Raw genomic sequence first — 20,538 nt, 5'->3', positions numbered from 1 at the left:
AGATTTCATTTTTCCTCTTCATGGTAACATTCCACTTTAAGTGTGTTTTTTCCTGATTCACTACTATCAAGAAAAAAGACTCTCTTAATGTCACGTACAATTTAAACACTATTTCTCTCTTTCATGCCTAGATGTGGAGGTCTACTATTATATAGAGATTACCAAGTAGAACATATTATTTGGAAAGACAGTTCGCAGAAGTAACCCCTTATCTCTGAAATGGTCTGTTTCTAAGATAAAAGGTGTAAAATGAGACATTGAGAACTATCTGTCTTTGGGAAGTCTGGTGTTCCCTGAACAGAGAACACACAGAGCACTGTATGTTCTAGGAGGTGCATGTATGTCCTGACTACTCTGCACAGACTTCCTCCAATTTCGAAAAATAGAGTGCTGGAGAAGGGTCAGAGAAGGATGTCTGAAAGTGTAGAAGAACTTCCATACAAAGAACAGCTTTGGTAGATTAGGACTTGTCAAGCTGTGAAAGAGATGACTGAGGGAGTCTAGGAGAGGCCTGTAAAACTGGGAGAAGAAGAGAGAGGAAGTGATAGTTACTATCTTCTCCAGTACAGGGTCAAATGAAAGTAGCATATGATAGGCTAAAACTTAACAAAATCAGGTATTTTATATACCAAGTCAATTTACAGAACTACTCACCAGAAGTTATCCTGTATATCTTTTACATGGAAAAAAAAAACATGAGGAGTGATCTGCAAAGAGACCCCCCCCCCCCCCCCCCCCCCCGAAGTCTGAACAACAGCTTGCTGGAGACTATGAGGAAAAAAAATGAGGAAACATATTTTATGTTCTTGCCTTATTATATTTTTTCCAAGTTCTTTTTTGCCATTTGCCACTGTCAGGGGCCAGATGTTGGACTCAACGGGACATGTTATCTGAACCCTTTTGGCTTTCATGGAGCCATGAAACATCTGAAGATGTCAGGCACCTCTGGAAATCACCTGGTCAGACCCAGGGCTGAAAGTCTGTGGCTGAAGCTGTAAACTGTGGTGCTGGTTCACAGGTTGGGGTGAATGAATACATACCTAGGCCCAGGGTTTTGGGGCATTTTAAGGTGATTTCACTCTTGTTATTAATTAATTATTAATTAATTAATTAATTTGATGTTAATGATCATCTATTGAGGTGTTTTTTTGAAATAGATCTGATCATGTCTCCCATTTACTGAATATCCTTCCACTGCTGTGGTCTCTGCAGCAATATTGCATAGTCCTTCATTGAAAGCTGGTCTGCTCTAATGCTAAAACAGCAGAACACCTTTACAAAATCTCGGTTTCAGATAGAGCTTGCATATTGTTGCTTACTGAGACAAGGGATGTTATTATAGATAAAAAATAAAATCAACTCATTAAAGCTTAAAATTGAGATTTCTTTCTTTTCTCTTTTCTTTCTTTTTCTTCTTTCTTTCTTTCTTTCTTTCTTTTTCTTTCTTTCTCTCTCTCTCTCTCTTTCTTTCTCTTTTTCTCTCTCTCTTTCTCTCTTTCCTCTCTCTCTCTCTCTCTCTCTCTTTCTTTCTTTCTTTCTTTTCTGCCTCTATCAATTATATCATTTGGTAAAAATATTACATAAAATGAAAACTGGTTAATCTTTTATATCAGCAAGTAAATGCTAATTTTACAGGATATATGTCCAATTTTTTTAATTACAGTATTTCTTTTAATACTTTCATTCATCTTCTGGCACTGTTTTATGCAATACATGTCTATGGGTGATGCCTTCTGCACGGATGTAAGAGAATCTGTTGACATGAGATCTTCATTCCTTGCTAGTGAGATAAACCTCTCTCTGGAAAGCAGTGTGGTTGAAGGTGAAATTCATATTTTTCTTGTTCTTCCACAGGAATTCTCTCTTCTTTACAGAAGGGAGATTTCCCTTGAGATCTTCCGGTTTAATTACAGATAAGCATATGCATATGCAGTGGTGAAACGCCTGGAACAGATTTTAAGGTTAAGTACACTGATATAAATTGACAATATTAAATTTACTAAACCAAACAGTCCCTACATTGTGAAAAATGTACCAGTAACTACAGAACATCTTTTGTCTCTGTCTCTCAATTTTAATTGTCATATCAAAAATATTATCTAAGTATAGCAAAAAAGGCATACTGTTAACCTTTCTACATCTCTTTAAGCAGCTTCATTGATATTCTGAAACCACTCTTTGAAATTGTAGGTAAGTGATTTTTATTTTCTCTACTAACAGCTTTTGTAATCATTGCAGTGACAATACAATTATCAAATTCACTATGTTACAAGATCTTTCAAAATGTTTCAAGCTGTTTAATGAACTGACTTGGATTTCCATGAGCATTGAAATGAGAGAAGATGTAAAAACTTCTCTGTTCAATCTTCATCAAAACAAAAAAAAAATATATTTAAAAATACCTCATGAATGATTCTTTCTGATGAGCTTTACCAAAACCAGATTGGAAAATGGATGAAAAATTATGTGCTGGGACGTGTAAATCTATGGCAACATTAAGAAACATTGTGTCTAACATCTGAATAGAGGTGAAATACCGTTACTTATACACAGTATTAAGGCAATACTACACATCTCATTTTAGTTCTTGTCACTGGCATAAATTTGAGTTATGTTGAGATTTATATGGTGAACTTGCTGCCAGTTTTGCTTTCCTCCTTCTTCAGGATCCTTGTTACTCTCCACTGAAATTTTGATTAGCCTGCTGTCTACTATACACAGTCTAGTGCCCTTTCCTGGGCCATTTTTCTTGCAGCCTTCAGTTGTAGTTGCCACTATGCACAGAAAACACACTGGACACTCACACACTCGCACACTGGAACAGGCTTCCCAGTAAAGTAGTCACTGAATGAAGCCTGTCTGAATTTAAGAAGAGATTGGACTGTGCACTTAGTCACATGGTCTAAACTTTTGGGCAGACCTGTGCGGTGCCAGGAGTTGGACTTGATGATCCTTATGGGTCCCTTCCAACTCGGGATATTCTATGATTCTATGATTCTATGAAAAGTATTCTACTTTGCTTTTTAAAAATACATTTAAAACACAGGGTCGAGTTTGGTCTAAAATGATGATAGCTCTGTGTTGATAATTTTTACATTTTCTGCACCATTTAACACAGTTCATTTATGCTGTCAATAGCTCCAGTAGAGAGTAGCACTAATGCTTTGGACCGCAGGGTTCTGAGCTCTAGTTTTTAAGTTTTAGGGTGTTTCCAGCTTGTAATGATGTATTGCAAAGAAAAACAATACAGTAAAAATAGATAGCTATTGTAGCCAGCAACAACAAGTAAGTTTCCAATTTTTCTGGACCTAAGTGTCTATTTAATTTTATTCTAGCCAAATGATTTGATCCTTCATTCTCCAAATTCTGACAAATGTAATGAAATACATGAGAATGAGGTCACTGAGATAATGTACATTACCAGTAGAGCTGGCCTAATTTGAGAAAAGTCTAAGCCTACGAAGAAAATGTATGCCAAGTCCAGGAGTGAGAACCTGGGTGAGAAAACATTTTCATTAGCAATACAAATATAGCCCCAATGTCTATGTGTTATTTCTCCATTGAAAAAATAGGATAGTATCTAATTTTAGTGATAAAAGCACATCTTCATATGGTGTAAATATGTTGGTAAGTCTGATTATTAAAACCAGATGAATATTTAGTCGCATATCTTGTTCTCTTCAAGTGCTCTGAAATAAAGTGTCTACAGTAATCGTTGCCTCAACTCTGAAATGTTCTTTATGTCCCTCCCATTTCAAAACTTGGATGAATTTAGTGTCCAGAAAAGCAAAGTAAAAACCAGCTCTGTCTCGTATTTAATGCCCACGCAGATGTCATGCAACCTTTATCTCAGTGTCTATCTAACTTTGGCTTGTATTGACCCACTAGTTAAAAATAACACTAGCAAAGTAAAAGGTGAGTCTGAAATGTTGGCAATACCTAAAAATTGTGATGATACCATTGTGACATTATATAACTCATCTTTGGATGTCTGGTGAAAAGATAAGCTAAATAGCCTCTTTGTTTCAGGCTAAATATAAAATGCTTATTGTCCAATGCATTCCCTAAGCTGAGCTCACCCCCAGCGGTTGTCTGCTAGCCATTGTTGACTGTTAAAGTCCTCCACCTGAATAGGTCAATGCACTGGTTCCTAAGAGGCTCCTGGCATTTTCAGGATTTCTTAGTAGAAATCGATTCTTTTGAAATTTGAATAAGATCTTACCAGATAAATATGTTTCCAGAAGGAACATACAAAACCAATAGTCAGTGAAACAAGAGGCACTGTTTAAAGTAGTCACAGAAATATGGGTAAGACATTGTACTGTAGGTTACAGATTAAATCATTTGGAAGTAAATGTATCATTTATCCTTCAGCGTGTCTATCATATTACAACCAACAGTGACAGCACGAGATCATGAACCATTAAAATGCAACTTTAAAATCAAGAATATGTTTACATTGCTGTAGTTGTGCATTCAGAGTGAAAGCAATGCAGCAACTTGAAGCTATGTAATGTAATTTGTTAACATCCTCCCAAATCCAGACAGGTAGCCCTGCTGATGACCATAATGGGAATTCAGATTTACTTTCCTTGACAAGGACTTAGTGACAAGTACTGGGGCAAGTGAGGGTTTCAGATGTTGTAGATGTAAACCTATTGCAAATGAAAATATTTAGACATCACTCCCAGCTGCTCAGGAAAGGCAAGAGGGTTAATGTGCTTTTTTGACTGCTACTAATGCAAATTTAATATCTTTTCTGATTACATATGTCTACAGGAATTTTGAATAGCTCTATCCCATGACATTATTAAGAAGTTGAATAGAGAAATGGCTACAAGAGCAGCCCCTTGTAGTCAGAATTAAAGACCAGACAGAAGAGGAGAGCTCTTAAGCAGGTGAAAGTTAATTCCCAAAAATGTGAACTTGCAATATATTGTACCTGACAGGAAATGAAGGTAATGACTCAAAGTATAAATCTAATTTTAGTTACCTATGATTGCATTTCAGAAATGCTGAACATCTAAGCAAATTATATCTTGTTTCAAATCTGAATTATTAAACTCCCAATGAATTTTAATCCTCTGAGATTTTTCTTACCACTTTAAACAAGTTATTCCAAAATACTTGTGTGCCAAGTCCATCTCAAAAAAACAAAACAAACAAAAAAACTTACCTATGTGTATTAGAAAACAAACAAAAAATAAACATAAATAAATAAAGAACACACACACACACAACAAATATCTCTCTAAAAAAAGAAACATTAAAAGGAAAACTGAGCTAAATTTTCTCGTGCCAGCAGAACTGATATTGCTTCTGTGGATTAGGTAGTGTCATTTTCCATACCCTCACAGTAGAACCCACTAGAAAATTGATCACCATCAAAGCTAGTGTCATTCTACTCCTTTATAGGCTTTCACTGTGTGAGGGGAAGAGTGGTTCTACCTCATCACAGAGCTTTAGGGTCCCAGCAGCCCTGCTTAATTCTGTTGTCACAAGGAATGATTTAGATTTGCTTTGAAGTTATATCAGAACCCCATAATAGGAGCTGAGACAACCAGCTATCATTATAGATTGGGAAAACAACTTTTATCCTAAAACAAGCCATCTTTCTTGTAATACTACACAAAGATAACAAAACTTTAAGAAAAAAAGCCTCATTCAGATTTTATTGAAGTCATATAAAAGCAGAAGAAGGTGACCTTTCATTTTTGGTTTTCTTTTCTTCTCCTAGGTCTTCCCTGAAGCCATAGTTTGATGGATCAAATAATTCAACAGCAATAATAACTAGACCACTCATCTGAACTCTTTGACCCATGACACAGCTTCCATTTAATGAGCGCTGACACAGTTGTCTAAGTCCATAATGTGGTCATGGAAATCAACTGGGTGTTGCTTTCTGTTTTTGTTTTAAATCAGAAGAAAAAGGATTTTTAACTATGTATCTGATAGTAAAGTTTAAGCCAGGGGAAGTGCATGGGCTATTTTGTTGATACTTCTGAGAGAAATACATGTCGGCTTCATTCCAAAATGAGCTTCTCATTTTTATTGGGTACTTCTTTTCCTTTGGCTTCTTAGTTACATTTTACTAGCAATACAAAATCAAGTGCTGCTTTTATTTTCAGTAGGACTAGGGTTTTACCTCAAGTTCAAATCTCTAAAAATGAATACTATCAAACCTTGGGAAAAAAACAGCTCTGAAATGTCTTGATGGACTATCAGAAGCCTGGAAAGGGAAAAATGAATTTAAGAAAAAGAGAGAACATTAAGACAAATTGAAACTTGCATTCGTATAATAATATAACCTCACTTCTAGTGTGCTGAATAACCAGGATGCCTGATGAGCAATTAGAATTTCAAGTATTTCCTACCTTCTGAAAATCAAGCAGAAAAGATATTTTGGCCATATACTTCACAGGCCTTTCATGCACTATAACAAAACTAAATACAGACCAGCACTTTAACTCACTGCAATATTTTCAGTACAATATTGAAACACTTCAGTGTATCAGAAGCAAAAATACTGAGCCTCTGAAAGCCAGGGGCCTTTCCATCAGATGAGGTGACAGTAATAAACCCAGGTCTGGCTTTCAACCCTGCCTCAAATAATGAGCAAAATCAAGCAATAGGTCACCTAAAATGCTTTCCAGAACTAAACTGCAGAGAAATGCTGTAAATCTACTGCAAATGTAAAGAATGTTACGGTTTTATTACCATTGACAGTTTATAAAATGAAATAGTATTGTTATAATAGTACAATATAGCAGTTTATGGTTGAAAGATTAAAAGCAATATCTTTTCCCCTCATTTTTGACAGTAACACCTAATTCCATTAGGAACAACTCTATGTGGCTATTTTTATCTTTGTTGATAACTTCAAAATCAGCTTCTTTCCTTGACAACTAAACCTTTTTAAATTTCATAACTAGAATAAAATGTAGTTGAGTGAATTTTAAATATGTTCATATAGTTGAATTCTTTTTTTTTTCTCAGAGAAATGTTATTTTCTCATTAAATCAGTGATACAAAATGAAACATCACTTACATAATTTAGGTTTTTAAGCATGCCTGAAGGATGTAAATATATACCATGCACATAATATCAAGAGGAAATCTCAAAGCTAGCCAATCTTCTTAAGTTAAAGAAAAAAGCACTCCTTCAAAAACTGTTGTTCAATGCCCCATCAGAATTTCTTTGATATTATTATTATTTTTTTTTTAAATCATATATTCAAGTAAAGAAATCTTTACTCCACCATAGGAACTAATTCCACGAAGATACTCTTTTTTTTTTTTTTTTATGTCTTTAGGTGTTGCAACCTAGCTAATGGTTGAATTCCATGTGTCAATAGCAGTTCGTAAGCACCTATTATTTTGTATGTTTTGACAAACAATAAAAGCAGTATCCAGTAACTTTGCTGAAGAAAACTGAGCTTCTCTGCAAGATAATTTTTGACTTAGTATCATTCTCCATAGAATTTTGTAATATATTTTAAGATATTTTAATTTATGTGGACATTTTGCACATGATATTCTAAAATATTTTAGGGTAAGACAAACTATAGTGCAATTAACTTAGAGAAAACAACTGGAGTTCTTGTACTCAAACTTTACTTATACCTTAACAGAAATATATGGCTCCATAGCTTGGCAATGCTAGTAACATGCAGGTGGGTAAGAGGAAGAGGTTGCCAAGCTCAGTAAGTGAAATATAAATTTTTTTTTGCAGTTGTACCAATGACATTTCATAGCCATTAATAAAGTATAATCAAGGACCATTACAAACTAGAACAGGGAAACACTGTAAGACAAAACATTAGATAATGGTTGAATTAGTAATGTCACACACACAAAAGAACAACAAAAAATGAAACAAACAAACAAAAAAACACAACACATACACAAAAACAGAAATTTGGGGGTTACTCTTTTTATATGGTTTCAGTACTGCTTCTCACTGACGAAAGATCAATCAAATCAAAAGAAAAAAAAATGACTTATCAGTAGTAAAAAGAATATGTAATGAGCTGTTGCAGTTCAAAGTAAAACTGAGGCTATACAGGAATATAGCATGTTCTTTCCTTTCTTCATTATTGTAACCTTAGATGTTTTCTAAAATATTCAAAAGTTTTCAAATTAATAAATATTTATATATATATAATTTCTTATTTATTGTTTTTACCCACCCTTTTATTTTAATCCTTATATTTTAACTGATAAAATAGTAGATAAAAATCTGTTTGAGTCCTGTTTTCTGTTATCTTTTTCAATCATATTTTGACTTTTACAGTTTCTAGCCTTATAAATTTGAAAATTGACCAACATGCACAGTTAGAACCAAAGACAAAAATAAAAATCATATAACTCTCTATATCTGAGTCAAAAAATCTCATGTTTATGATCATAAAGAGGAGGTGTCTGAGACAATGTAGTACATACAAACTACTTTATGTAAATAAAAGTATTTGTCACAGCATTTAAAAACTACATTAATGTGGACTGAGAATATAGTTCCTTAGTCTAAGGTGCATTAGAGGATGCAATTTCTATCTAAGGTCACCAAATAGATTTAAAAATATGCAGGTTAATTAACAAAAAAAAAAAAAAAGTGTTTAAAACCAAGGTATTAGCACACTCTTTTCAGGAATACTTTTATGAAGGATATTTAGGGGTTTCTTCATTTAAGAGTAATTGCCAACGAAAATGGTTTTGGGTTTATCCAGTTAGAAACAAATACTTAACACAGAATACAAAGTTTAGCCAAATAAAGCACAATCAAGAGAACATTGGTATGAAATAAATCTTCTTTTTAATAAAACAACCCTTCAGTTAGGATTTTGGCCCTAATCCTGTCCTCGTTAAGACCAGTGGCAACTATCCCATTGCTTTTAATATAAAAAAGACTATAAAGTGTTTATGATATTCTGGTAATACTAGAAATGAAAGTAATCACCCCAGAATCTCTCTGACTGATAATAAGGAACATAAATGCACAGAATTTGTCTTATGATGCTCAAAAACATTATCAGTTCTCAGCGAAAAAGAAATATAAATAATTGAGCTTGTCTTTTATGTGCTGAGAGTCCAGTATTTCTCTGACAGTGACACAGAGAAGGTGAGGGATCTTGGAGATCTTTTGTCCTAGTAAGCTCATACTAACTGTCCAGTAACAAATATAGGCTTCATAATCACATACTGGGTGATGAGGTGGTGTCCATGACATACAACAGTAGAAGATTTCTTGATTTTTATTGTTCTTTCAAAGTATCTGAAAATGTGACAAGAGGGTGGAAAACTTGGGAACTTAAAGCCAGGAGGTTGTAGGCCAGACGAGCTGACAGTCTGTGCTCTTTGTTGCCTGCTGAATAGGAATTAGAGCAAGTTCCTGATGGAGGAAGCCCCTTTGCATTTGGCCTTGGAACAGGGAGTCATGAAGACACTATGGGGTGTGTAAGCACGACTGAGCTTGTTCTCTGTCTGGCTGCTCTGTTAACAGTTCTTCAGCTGGAAAATTTGGATTGGGTTTAACACCCCGCCCCTGAGTTTGCAGAGTAGAGCTGGGTCACATCTGGCTAGTGCTGACCGTAGGCAAACTGAACTGCGCTCACCTGCGCAGGGCACGGCCTTTGCCTCCCACAACACCCCGTGGTAGCTGAAACAAATTGAATAATCTTTAACTATATAAATAAAACAAACAAATGCAAGGAGGAAGACAAGAAACAGAACAGTGTTTTTTTTCTTGCTGTTGTTGTTTTTGCCCTAGACCATGTTATGACTATGGATGACTTTAGCAAAAAAACATGTTGACTCATGTAAGTAAAACAGAATCACAGAATCACAGAATCATCTAGGTTGGAAGAGACCTCCAAGATCACCTAGTCCAACCTCTGACCTAACACTAACAAGTCCTTCACTAAACCATATCACTAAGCTCAACATCTAAATGTCTTTTAAAGACCCCCAGGGACGGTGACTCAACCACTTCCCTGGGAAGCCCATTCCAAAAAAAAAAACACTAAAAAAACAAAAACCAAAAAAAACTAACACAAAGACATATATTTGAAGTTATTTCTTATGAAGAGTAAGCAAGTCTATTCTTATCTGTTTTAAGATGAATTTATATTCAAACTATGCTGTTAGGAAAAGGAAATATTTTTCCCACTCTGTTTTAAAGTGCCACTCTGTTTTAAAGTGCTCATGACTTATTGCTTTGATATAGATGAGAGAAAATCCCTTATAATTTTGGACTAAGTTGGGGATGCTCTTGAAATCTATGTCTATTATACAGCAAAGTTTATGAAAATATTTCAGCTTGACCACTTCTCTGTGGAATTGACAATGTGTAAATCTACACTTGTAGCCATGCGGTAGAATGTTATAAATGAGCTCTGACAATGCGACTTGAAAACTGAAATGTCCAGACATGAGTCTGTACATGTTGTTTAATCCCAGAGTTTATAGCATTAGTCTTAACTGGTAATAAAAAACTTGTCTAATATCCTTCTTGACTGATCAAGTCCTTGTGGTAAAGAACACAGATAGGAGGTTATGCACAAGAACTTCTCAGAATCATCATAAATCAAATGAATAAGTTGGGAACTAGGTAACCTGAGCTTTTCTACTACCACACTTAATTCTGATTACATTGAATTCAGAAGCTCTACATGCCTAGAACAGACATATTAAAAGATACTGTTTTTTTTGTGATCATTGGAATGGAGTGGTTTTATTTTTATTATGGGCAGGTAACTTAACGGAACACACAGAAAAATAAATGGATGGAGTGACTTTTACAAAGAAGCTGCATAACTACATGTAAAGAATTTACTTTAATTCCTTAGCTGAAGTAAATCTAATTGCAAAAATCAAATGAGCTGTTTGCTGAATAAGGTGACATAGGTGACTTAAATAGTACAGCTTTTTAAAAACTGTTGCTAACAAACTTCTAAAAATGTCAAATTGATGTTTGCATTGAAATAAAAACAGTACTTTTTAACTATGTTTTTTTTTTTTTAATTACTGTATTTTTTTAACGTTAATGGACATTGAAATATAATATTTGTTGTTATCTTGTTACTTTCTGGTTTGCATTCACAGACTTGGGATGCGCCTGTAAGCTTAAGAAGTTGTTAAAACAAGCCGCCCCTATCAGAGTTTGATAGTGACTCCTCAAAGTATATTAATCCACTTTGATAACCACTGCTGCTCCAGCCATATAAAATTCAAAGTTGCTCACATGAGCAAATTAAACAGGTTTTAATTGCCCCATGGAAATTACTTAGTGTCTCTGGCAGAATTACTTCTGTACAGTAATGATTTCAGGGTAATGATTTTAGTGTGCCAAAGAGACTTCCAGTAAAGTCTGAGGAAAAGAGGCCACTGAAGTAAATAAGCCCTGAATTACGGCCTTGGATTTGGTTCATTTCTTATCCCATGGGTAAAATAACAGTACTTCAAAAATAAATAAGTGGAAGCTATCTTTTAAATTAGAACAAAGGGTCAAGACAAATCTTTGGTTCTCTGGTAATGAATGTATAAAGTTTGCTCAAAGATCTACTGTAGGAATAAAGATTAACAGTTTTCCAATAAAGTTTACTTTGTTTATCATAAGTTATAAGCAAATGTGTGCAGTCATTGTGATCCCCTCCATGTCAGCTCTTTTTTTCGTCTTAATAGTCTAAAATTTCTTGTTCTTATGACAGAGATTTTGCATCTAAGGAGGCAAAGGTGAGAAAGTGGCACACACAAAAAAAAGCTGATATCTAGAACCCTCTTACATTTTCTTCCTTTTGCTGTTTTTCAGAAAACATTACTGTGTGCTCAACAGAATATATAAGGCCCTAAGGCTAAATGTCTGAAAGAAAACAATATGTCACAGTAAATTCAGAAAGTGGTGCAGATCTGGGATCTGTTCAGACTCAAGGGATGCTTTGTGGCTTGCAAGAGCAAGCTGTGAGCCTGTGAGTTAGTTACATGCATTGAGGATGCATAGGGTCATGACTATGGGAGATGGGCAGCATATGATCCCATTCTCATATCCCACCCTTTCTCATGGATTTCCCACTCAGGAGACTTCTGTTTTCTCCTGAACAACTTAAGGCCTGCCAGAAAGACCTGCCATACTGTTGGTAGCCTCAAATTCAAATGTTTAATTCATATGGACATCTTAAAACAATAAGAGGCTTTAAAATGTAATAATTAAATGCAGCTGCATTGACCATGTAAGGAAAGAATGAGGATGACTTGCCATCAACACGGGTTCTTAGTATGTTAGCAGTCCTACTGATGGAAACAGTGACTTCTGTAGCAAGAGGCCAAAAAAAATCACTACTTCCTCTTTACACAAAACATTCCTGCAAATTAACATGAGAAGTTACTTGTGTTCAGAGAATGTTTAGAAATATAGTTTTGAAATCTTTATCCCAGAGAATCCTTTTGAAAAGAATTAATCTTAAAAACCTTTCAGCTATGCATCTTAGAACCGTCAGTCCTTATTAACTTACAGAGGCCTTCGCCCAATATGCGGATGGTAATCATCTGGGGTTTGTGTGTTTAACCAGAGTCCTGAGAATCCTTAACTTTAATATTAAGATGAAAGAAAGAGAAATATCTGTGTATTCATTAAGGCATTAATTCTGAATAGCATTTCCATGTCTCTGATATTCTTTCTCTACTGCGATGATGACTGAGCTCTGACCCAACAGAGTGCTCACTGTAGGTTTTGGATTAAGCACTTCAGAAGGGAAAATCAAAAGCTAATACGTGTATTTTGGCTAATTTGATTTATTCCGTCCTTGACTTTTTTTTTTTTTTAAACTATTTGTGTCCAGATATGACTTTTCTCTGGTGGTTGAACATGCCTTCCAGCATTTCTGTATTATACACATTTATACATGTAAATATCACAGAATCACAGAATGGCCAAGGTTGGAAGGGCCCTCTGAAGATCATCTAGTCCAACCCCCCTGCCAAGCAGGATCACCTAGACCATGTTGCGCAGGATGGCATCCAGGCAGGTTTTGGATAGCTCCAGAGAAGAAGACTCCACAACCTCTCTGGAAAACCTGTTCCAGTGCTCTGTCACCCTCACAGTAAAGCAATGCCCTTTCATATTCAGCTGGAACTTCCTATGCTCCAGTCTGTGCCCGTTGCCTCTCGTCCTGTCGCTGGGCACAACTGAAAAGGGACTGGGTCCATCCTTTGGACACCCTGCCTTCAGATATTTATATGCATTGATGAGGTCTCCCCTCAGTCTTCTCTTTTCCAGGCTAAACAGGGCCAGTTCTCTCAGCCTGTCCCTGTATGGCAGGTGCTCAAGTCCCCTCATCATCTTAGTAGCCCTCCTCTGGAGTTGCTGCAATAGCTCCATGTCCCTCTTGTACTGGGGATACCAGAACTGGACACAGTGCTCCAGGTGTGTCCTCACCGGGACTGAGCAGAGGAGGAGGATCACTTCCCTTGGCCTGCTGGCAACACTGTTCTAAATGCAGCCCAGGATACCGTTGGCCTTCTTGGCCGCAAGGGCACATTGCTGGCTCACGGTCTGCCTGCTGTCCACCAGGACTCCTAAGTCCCTTTCTGCAGAGCTGCACTCCAGCAGCTCACCCCCTCGTCTGTACTGGTGCTTAGGGTTATTCCTCCCTAGGTGCAGGACCCTGCACTTGCCTTTGCTGAACTTCATGAGGTTCCTCTCGGCCCATCTCTCCAGCCTGTTGAGGTCTATGGCAGCACAGGCCTCTGGGTTATAAGCCACTCCTCCTAACTTTGTGTCATCAGCAAACTTGCTGAGGGTTCACTCTGTTCCATCATCCAGGTCATTGATGAATAAGCTGAATGACACTGGACCCAGTACTGACCCCTGGGGGACACCACTAGCTACCATCCTCCAACAAGATTCCACACCACTAAGCACAGACTTCTGAGCTCTGCCATCCAGCCAATTATCAATCCACCTCACCGTCCATTCATGTATACATATGTATGTGTATATATGTATGTATATATGTACATATATGTATACATATATACGTATACATATGTGCATGTAATATATTTCTGTATCATTATTGATAATCTCTACTTGACTGTCTTAGTTACATGAAAATTGTTCCAAAATTCAGTTCTGTTTTCTGTTTAGTTTTTCGAAGAAAGTAGCACCAATCATCTGTCTGTCTGCAAATTTACCATGTGGTTTTGGCACACCTCTTTCTTGACTTCCTTTTCCCTTGGTAGCCCACGTTAACCAAAAAACTATTTAATATTAGCAATGTATAATGTATGAGGAGAATCTGAATCAGAGCAGATCCAAATAAATAACTCCTCAGCCCTAGAGCTTTTGAGTCTGTACCTGCACAGGGAAATGAATTGAAAGTGTTTGCTTTTTGTTTTGAAAGGTTTTATTTTCTTATTCATCCATTCAAAGTAGAGACTTGTGTCTTGAAAATGGAAGATGAGATGGTAAAATCATTTTCATGTGTCTCCAGCTTTTTACTTTCCTTGTGCTACCACAATTTTGGGGCAACATTGCTTTGCTCCTACAAAACCAATAAGAAAAGAACGTATGGGAAATGTAATACATCTTGGATTTGCTGAGGGAGATCATGGAAACAGCTTGGGGAATTAGAAGACGTACTTGCTATAAACAACACTATAGAAAATACAGGTAATTGCAGTAACATAGTTTGAGATTGAATTGAAAGCGGATATTTTTTCCTATCTATCCGTGGTACAGCCATGTGAAACAGTAACACATGGCGAGCAACCGCTACTTTCAGAGCAGAAAACATCTGCATTCAAATACTTTCTTTAAATACAGAGGTTGTCCTTCTGGGTGAAGATTACACAGTGTTGATAAAGAAACAGGAGGAAACTGAATAGTACAACGTTAATATATCTTGTGATAGGGAAAAATAGGGTATCTCTTTCTGAAAAAGGTAAAATATGTTTCAGAAGCTTAGAATTAAATTTAGAATAAAATATTGCATTGTACTGCTGATTCTTCCTCTAAAATCTGGAGGCTTTGGTGAGGGAGCAACTTCTAGCTGTTAACAGATAGTATGAAAGCTGTATGTCTGACTAGTGATGGAAGGATTAAAAATACGGGTTTTAAGTGATTTATTTACTTTTTTCTTTTTTCTCTGTCTTTTTTTTTTTCTGGTTTATCTCATTTGTTGTCTTTTCTGAAAACATTACTTTTTGTTAAATGTTTTGTTTTTCACCCTCTTAGAAGGTCAGTTATGTTCTCAGGAAGCACTTCTTCAGGAAGCACTTCTTTTTCAAGAAGCACTTCTTTACTGTGTGGGTGACAGAACACTGAAATAAGCTGCTCAGAGAGGTTATGGAGTCTCCTTCTTGGAGATCATCAGAAGCCATCTAGACATAGTCCTGTGCACCTTGCTCTGGGTGGCCCTGCTTGAGCAGGAAGGATTGGACCAGGTGGCCTCCAGAGGTCCCTGCCAACCTTAACCGTTCTGTGATTCTGTGATTTAAGAGCCTGGCCTTCCTCAGCTCTGTATATCAAGGGGCAATAATTTGTTATCTGATTCCATAAAGATGGAGGATTCATACTCATGATATGAAGACATGTCCTTGATTTTGCATTTATTTGCTTTTGTATTCGGTGCTTTCTCAGAAAGCTTAAAATTGTTTTGTAAATATGAGAATCTCAGCTTTAATTTGCAACGAAAGCAGTACCATGGTTCTGTCAAAAAATAAAACCATGACAGCATATCACAAGCTTAAAAAAAAAAAAAAAAGAAAAGAAAAAGAAAATCAAATTTAAAAGATCACAGTATGTGTATATACACACAGATATATACATGTATATATATACACTGAAGTTTGGGGACATGTTTCATTATATTTGAATGCTTGGGCTTAGCAGTACTAGATATGAGTCAAATCAAATGGAATCGAATACTTCAGTTGGAAGGGACCTTCAAAAATCATCATGTCCAACTGCCTGACAAGTTCAGGTCTAACCAAAATTTAAAGCTTATTATTAAGGGCATTACCAAATGCCTCTTGAAGACTGACAGGCATGGGGCATCAACCACCTCTCTAGGAAAAGCCTGTTCTAGTGTTTGACCACCCTTACGGTAAAGAAACATCCTGATGTCCAGTCTGAACCTCCCCTGGCTCAGCTCTGTGCTGTTCCTGCACGTCCTGTCATCAGTTCCCAGGGAGCAGAGACTGGCACCTCGCTCTGCTTCCCCTCCTCAGGAGGTTGCAGAGAGCAGTGAGTTTGTCTCTTGGGCTCCTCTTCTCCAGACCAGACAACCCAACTGTCCTCCTCCCCTCCTCATAGGACATGCCTTCCAGCCCTTTAAACAGCTTTGTTATCCTCCTCTGAACACATTCAAGTATCTTAACTTAATTGTTTTCATATTGCAGAGCTCAGAACTGCACACAATATTCAAGGTGAGGCTGCACCAGTGTTGCAGCCTCTTTTGACCTGCTGGGTATTCTTGTCTAGTTTTGCCTCAATTTGTGTGTTTTTCAGATCTCTTCAGATATCTTAGAAAACATAATATATTAAATGTACAAACTGAAAAATAAGTAAGACATTCTGCAGATGTGAAAGGTAGTTTAAACATTGCTTTCCAACAATTTAAGATAGAGTTTGTTGGTCAGAGGGTAATAGAAATTCCATTTGTCCCTAAGAAAATGCTATTATTTTATTTAATATATCAGCAATTTTCCATCATTTAGAATGTAATCTTAGTGCTAGTGCACTGAGAGGTCAGAAAACATGCACCATAAGCAAAGTAGTTATTTTGGCTGATAATACCTTAATTTGACAGAGCATACTTTTTTTTTTTTTTTTTCCCTGCTCCTTCATACAGTGATTCATCTTCCTTGGTGATTAAAAAAAATGTAACTTACTATTTTTGTTGTACTGAAGATGATTCTATTCTAACAGACAGAGTGTCAAAAGCAAATAGCTTTGGCTGATATGGAAAATACATCACTTGCAAAGAATCCTAAGCAGAGGTGTTGATAAATATGTCAGTATTTGGCCTTCTTTCCAACACCTGTCCAGAGATTAAACAGAATGTAGTTTGTGCTTTGTCATTTACACTACAGTTGAATTTGGCCTTCGAGTGTAACTCAATAACCTTAAAATACACAGTAGATAAATACTAAATACCAGGCTATCAACAATTTTATTCTTAAATGGGTTACAAGACAGGATGCCAATATGACAATAAAGCCATCACTAAGACTTGTTATTTTATTTCCAAAGTAACAACTGGATATAATTAAAAGCTATGATTCTCTCTTCTGTCATGTCTAGTCAATTTTTAGGTCTCAGTTGAGTAATAGTGCTTCTCGCACCTCATCTTCTAGGTAGCTATTAGAAGTATGCCACTTTCAATTGCCAGATGTTCCTGTCATCAACCTAACCCTGCAAAAAAGAAAATGTAAACTGAAAGCTGTCTCTTGTGATTTCTTCTTTTTCCTGTGCAGTAGAAATGAGAGAGAGTGATGAGTGTTTTATGGGTCTGAACATATGAAGATTGTCAATTTATGACTACTATTTTCATTTGAAATTTGCAGCCTGTCCTGGATTTGTTAGGTATTGCTGTTAACATTTCCCCAAACTGCATGTATCTGTCCAATTTCTGCTCCAGCTCAGACTCTGATAGGAGTCTGTAGGAAGGGCTCATGTTTTTCTGAGTGCAGAAACCCAACCCAGGTGCCTTTGCTCATCACCAGATCTCCTTACACAGTCAGTACAGGTCAGTAAGCACAGTGATACAGAGCACCTGAGTCAGGAGCCCAACCCCCTGCTCTTATTGCAAGTCATTGCCTACCTCCCATCTTTCCATTAAAAACTTATGCCAATGAAATTGTGAAGAAATGACTGAGGTTAAAATATATAGGTAACTGTCATATAAATATATATGTATATACATGTATGTGTGTAAAAAAGGGGAATTTTCATGGTTCTTTCTGCTCATGAACAGTGTTCTTATGCACTTTAAAAATCCTCAGAAAACGTCTTTATAACTATGATGTGTGTGGTCAGATCTCACCTGCATTATTTTAAAATAATGAAATGATTCATTTTGGATATCCTAATTCAATAATATTTTCCAGGGATATGTGCAGCGAACATTTTTTTTATTATTTTATTTTTTTTCCTGGAGGAATTTTTTTCTGATTCTTTTCTGAGGTTTGTACCTATTTCTTGTCTAGCACTGAATAAATTAACAGCTTTGGTTCATTAGACTCTCTGGCAGTTCAGTTCCCCTTTCTCCTTACTCTGGTCTGTACCTCTCAGACATGTTAATATACCACCCTAATTGGGGTTAGTAGCCTTATTGTAAATTGCAGTCAATGGAGCTCTAACAGCTGAACATCTGCTCACAGCTACTTTATAAAATAGCTGTAAAAGAAAAACTTTAATTGACTGGAAGCATAAAATAGGTCTGAAAAATATTCACAATAAAAAAAAAAAATTATAAAAAAATGATTTAATTTGTGCCATAAATACTGGATTTTGGAGTATGATTATAAGAAGTCAGCTTATTTTATGGAGTAGCATAGACCAGGACTGAACATTGCCCAGAAATCTGGCTAACCTCCATAACTGTCAGAAATCTTGTGATGTTTTTAGAGGAAATTTCAGGAAAGCAGATATTGCCTGCTTTTAGTTACATAGCTTCCCTCTTATCCGTACCAATTAATGTACACATACTGACATTTTGAGAAGATTTCAATGCCACAAACCGTTATATGTAATATAACATATTTTACAGACTATAATAGATATACTGGACTCAGGAACAAAAGTGAGTTTTTGTTCCTGAAAAAACAAACAAACAAACAACAACAACAAAAAAAAGAAACTTTTTTTAATGTTTAATATGGAAATTATAGTCAAAACACATGCATGCTTCTCAAAACAGAAGTACATTATTCTTATTTTCCAGTAAAACATCAAAACATGATGAAAATATTTGTAGTTGAGAATGTGACTGAGAAGTATCTTCACAAGATAATAAAATTCTACCAGATAATATATTTTAGTAGCCTCAGGATTCAACGTAATTTTGTGGTTTCTTTTAGCGTAGATTCTAAAATTAAATACAAGTTCAAGAGATACTCCACATAGCGATTTTACTGCAACATGTACATACATGCCTGGTATAGCCCAGTAAGTATGAAGCCAAAGACAATTATTCCCTTTCTGGAAGACACAGTAATGTGTGATTTCAGGTTAAAATACTGTTAAAGGTTCATAAAATACAAAAATAAAAAATAAAAATAATATATAAAAAAGGTAGTAGACCCACCTCTGAAATGCTTGAAAGGAAAGGAGCCCAAGAAATTTGACTGGATGCATTACCACTTCTTAGTCTCCAGACTTACGATACATTTGGCACTGGTGAAATCTTCTGCACAGAATTTGCTATTTGCTTTGTGTGACATTTCTCTAGCTAGACATATTAAAAATATCTGCATAAAGCATACAGAAAAACTCTGACTACATTTTCTGTTCTTTCTGAATCGGAATTAGTTTTGGAAGAGTCAGCTAGTGTAGAAACCCTTGTAACAAGTATGCATAGCTAATGTAAAGACAAAGTGATGTTTTATAGCCTGGCACTGCATGTTATTCTAGTGGTTATGATTACTAACATGCTCAAAGTCTTGAATGCTTCTCACAATGACAGCTTGGAAAGAGTCACTTTAGAAGTATAGAACTGACATTAACATTGAACTTAAACATTTCAAAAATATTTACATATACATGTCAGTGCTTAAGAAATGAAGAAATCACTTATGTTAATAAAGAAAAAATATCTTTAAGAAGATATTATTTAAACTTGCGAGAGATTCTAGATGTGCAAGAGCACCTTACCTTCCTTACATAAAACAGAGCAAGCAAAGTTTTCTTTTTTCTTTCCCCCCGCCCCCCACATTTTTTTTTAATCTTTATTTTTTTTAGTGATGGGCAAAGGTTGTCTTGAGGTGCTCTACAAATACTTAAATATGAGTATTGAGTGAGATGCAGAGAATTAGCATCTCATGGAGCACAGTGGGCATGAGAAAACAGTGGCTATTCTATTGTATGTAAGGTTTTATTCTTTTCTTTCCTCACCGTATTACTTATTTACTATCTGATCACTGCCTTCAGGGCATCTAGCATATCATAAGCAAACAAAAGCATGTAGCCTTTCTGGTGAAACAGAAATAATGATTACTCAAGAATGCAAAACTGGACATTTCACTTGTCACAGAAAGAAGACCTTCATGAAATCTGAAAAACAGACAGTCAGCTTTCCTGGCATCCATGGTCCTTTTCCCCAGATAAAGATATTTGATAGTTATTTCCAGAATGTAAGTCTTCAGTGCAAAACTGGCTTCAGATCTGCTAAATTTCTACTGTCAATATTACTTTTCTTTTTGTATTGGCTACTGCCAGATTCACAACTTTTTTTTTCTTTTTTCTTTTCTTTTCTTTTCTTTTCTTTTCTTTTCTTTTCTTTTCTTTTCTTTTCTTTTCTTTTCTTTTCTTTTCTTTTCTTT

The 20,538-nt window shown here is 35.9% G+C and overlaps 1 long non-coding RNA gene across 1 annotated transcript; it reads left to right on the top strand.

Moving 5' to 3' along the window:
- Positions 1 to 754: 754 nt before the first annotated feature.
- LOC310893863 lies at positions 755 to 11,613 on the top strand. Its single transcript, XR_014579376.1, has 2 exons — positions 755 to 4,898; positions 5,738 to 11,613. It is a non-coding gene; the product is annotated as an uncharacterized lncRNA (long non-coding RNA).
- Positions 11,614 to 20,538: the final 8,925 nt, after the last annotated feature.

The sequence above is a fragment of the Anser anser genome (assembly GCF_964211835.1).
Source record: "Anser anser genome assembly, chromosome: 2".
NCBI classification, from domain to species: Eukaryota; Metazoa; Chordata; class Aves; order Anseriformes; family Anatidae; genus Anser; species Anser anser.
Note: the sequence above shows the minus strand (reverse complement) of the source record. Positions and strands in the feature narration are given on the sequence as shown.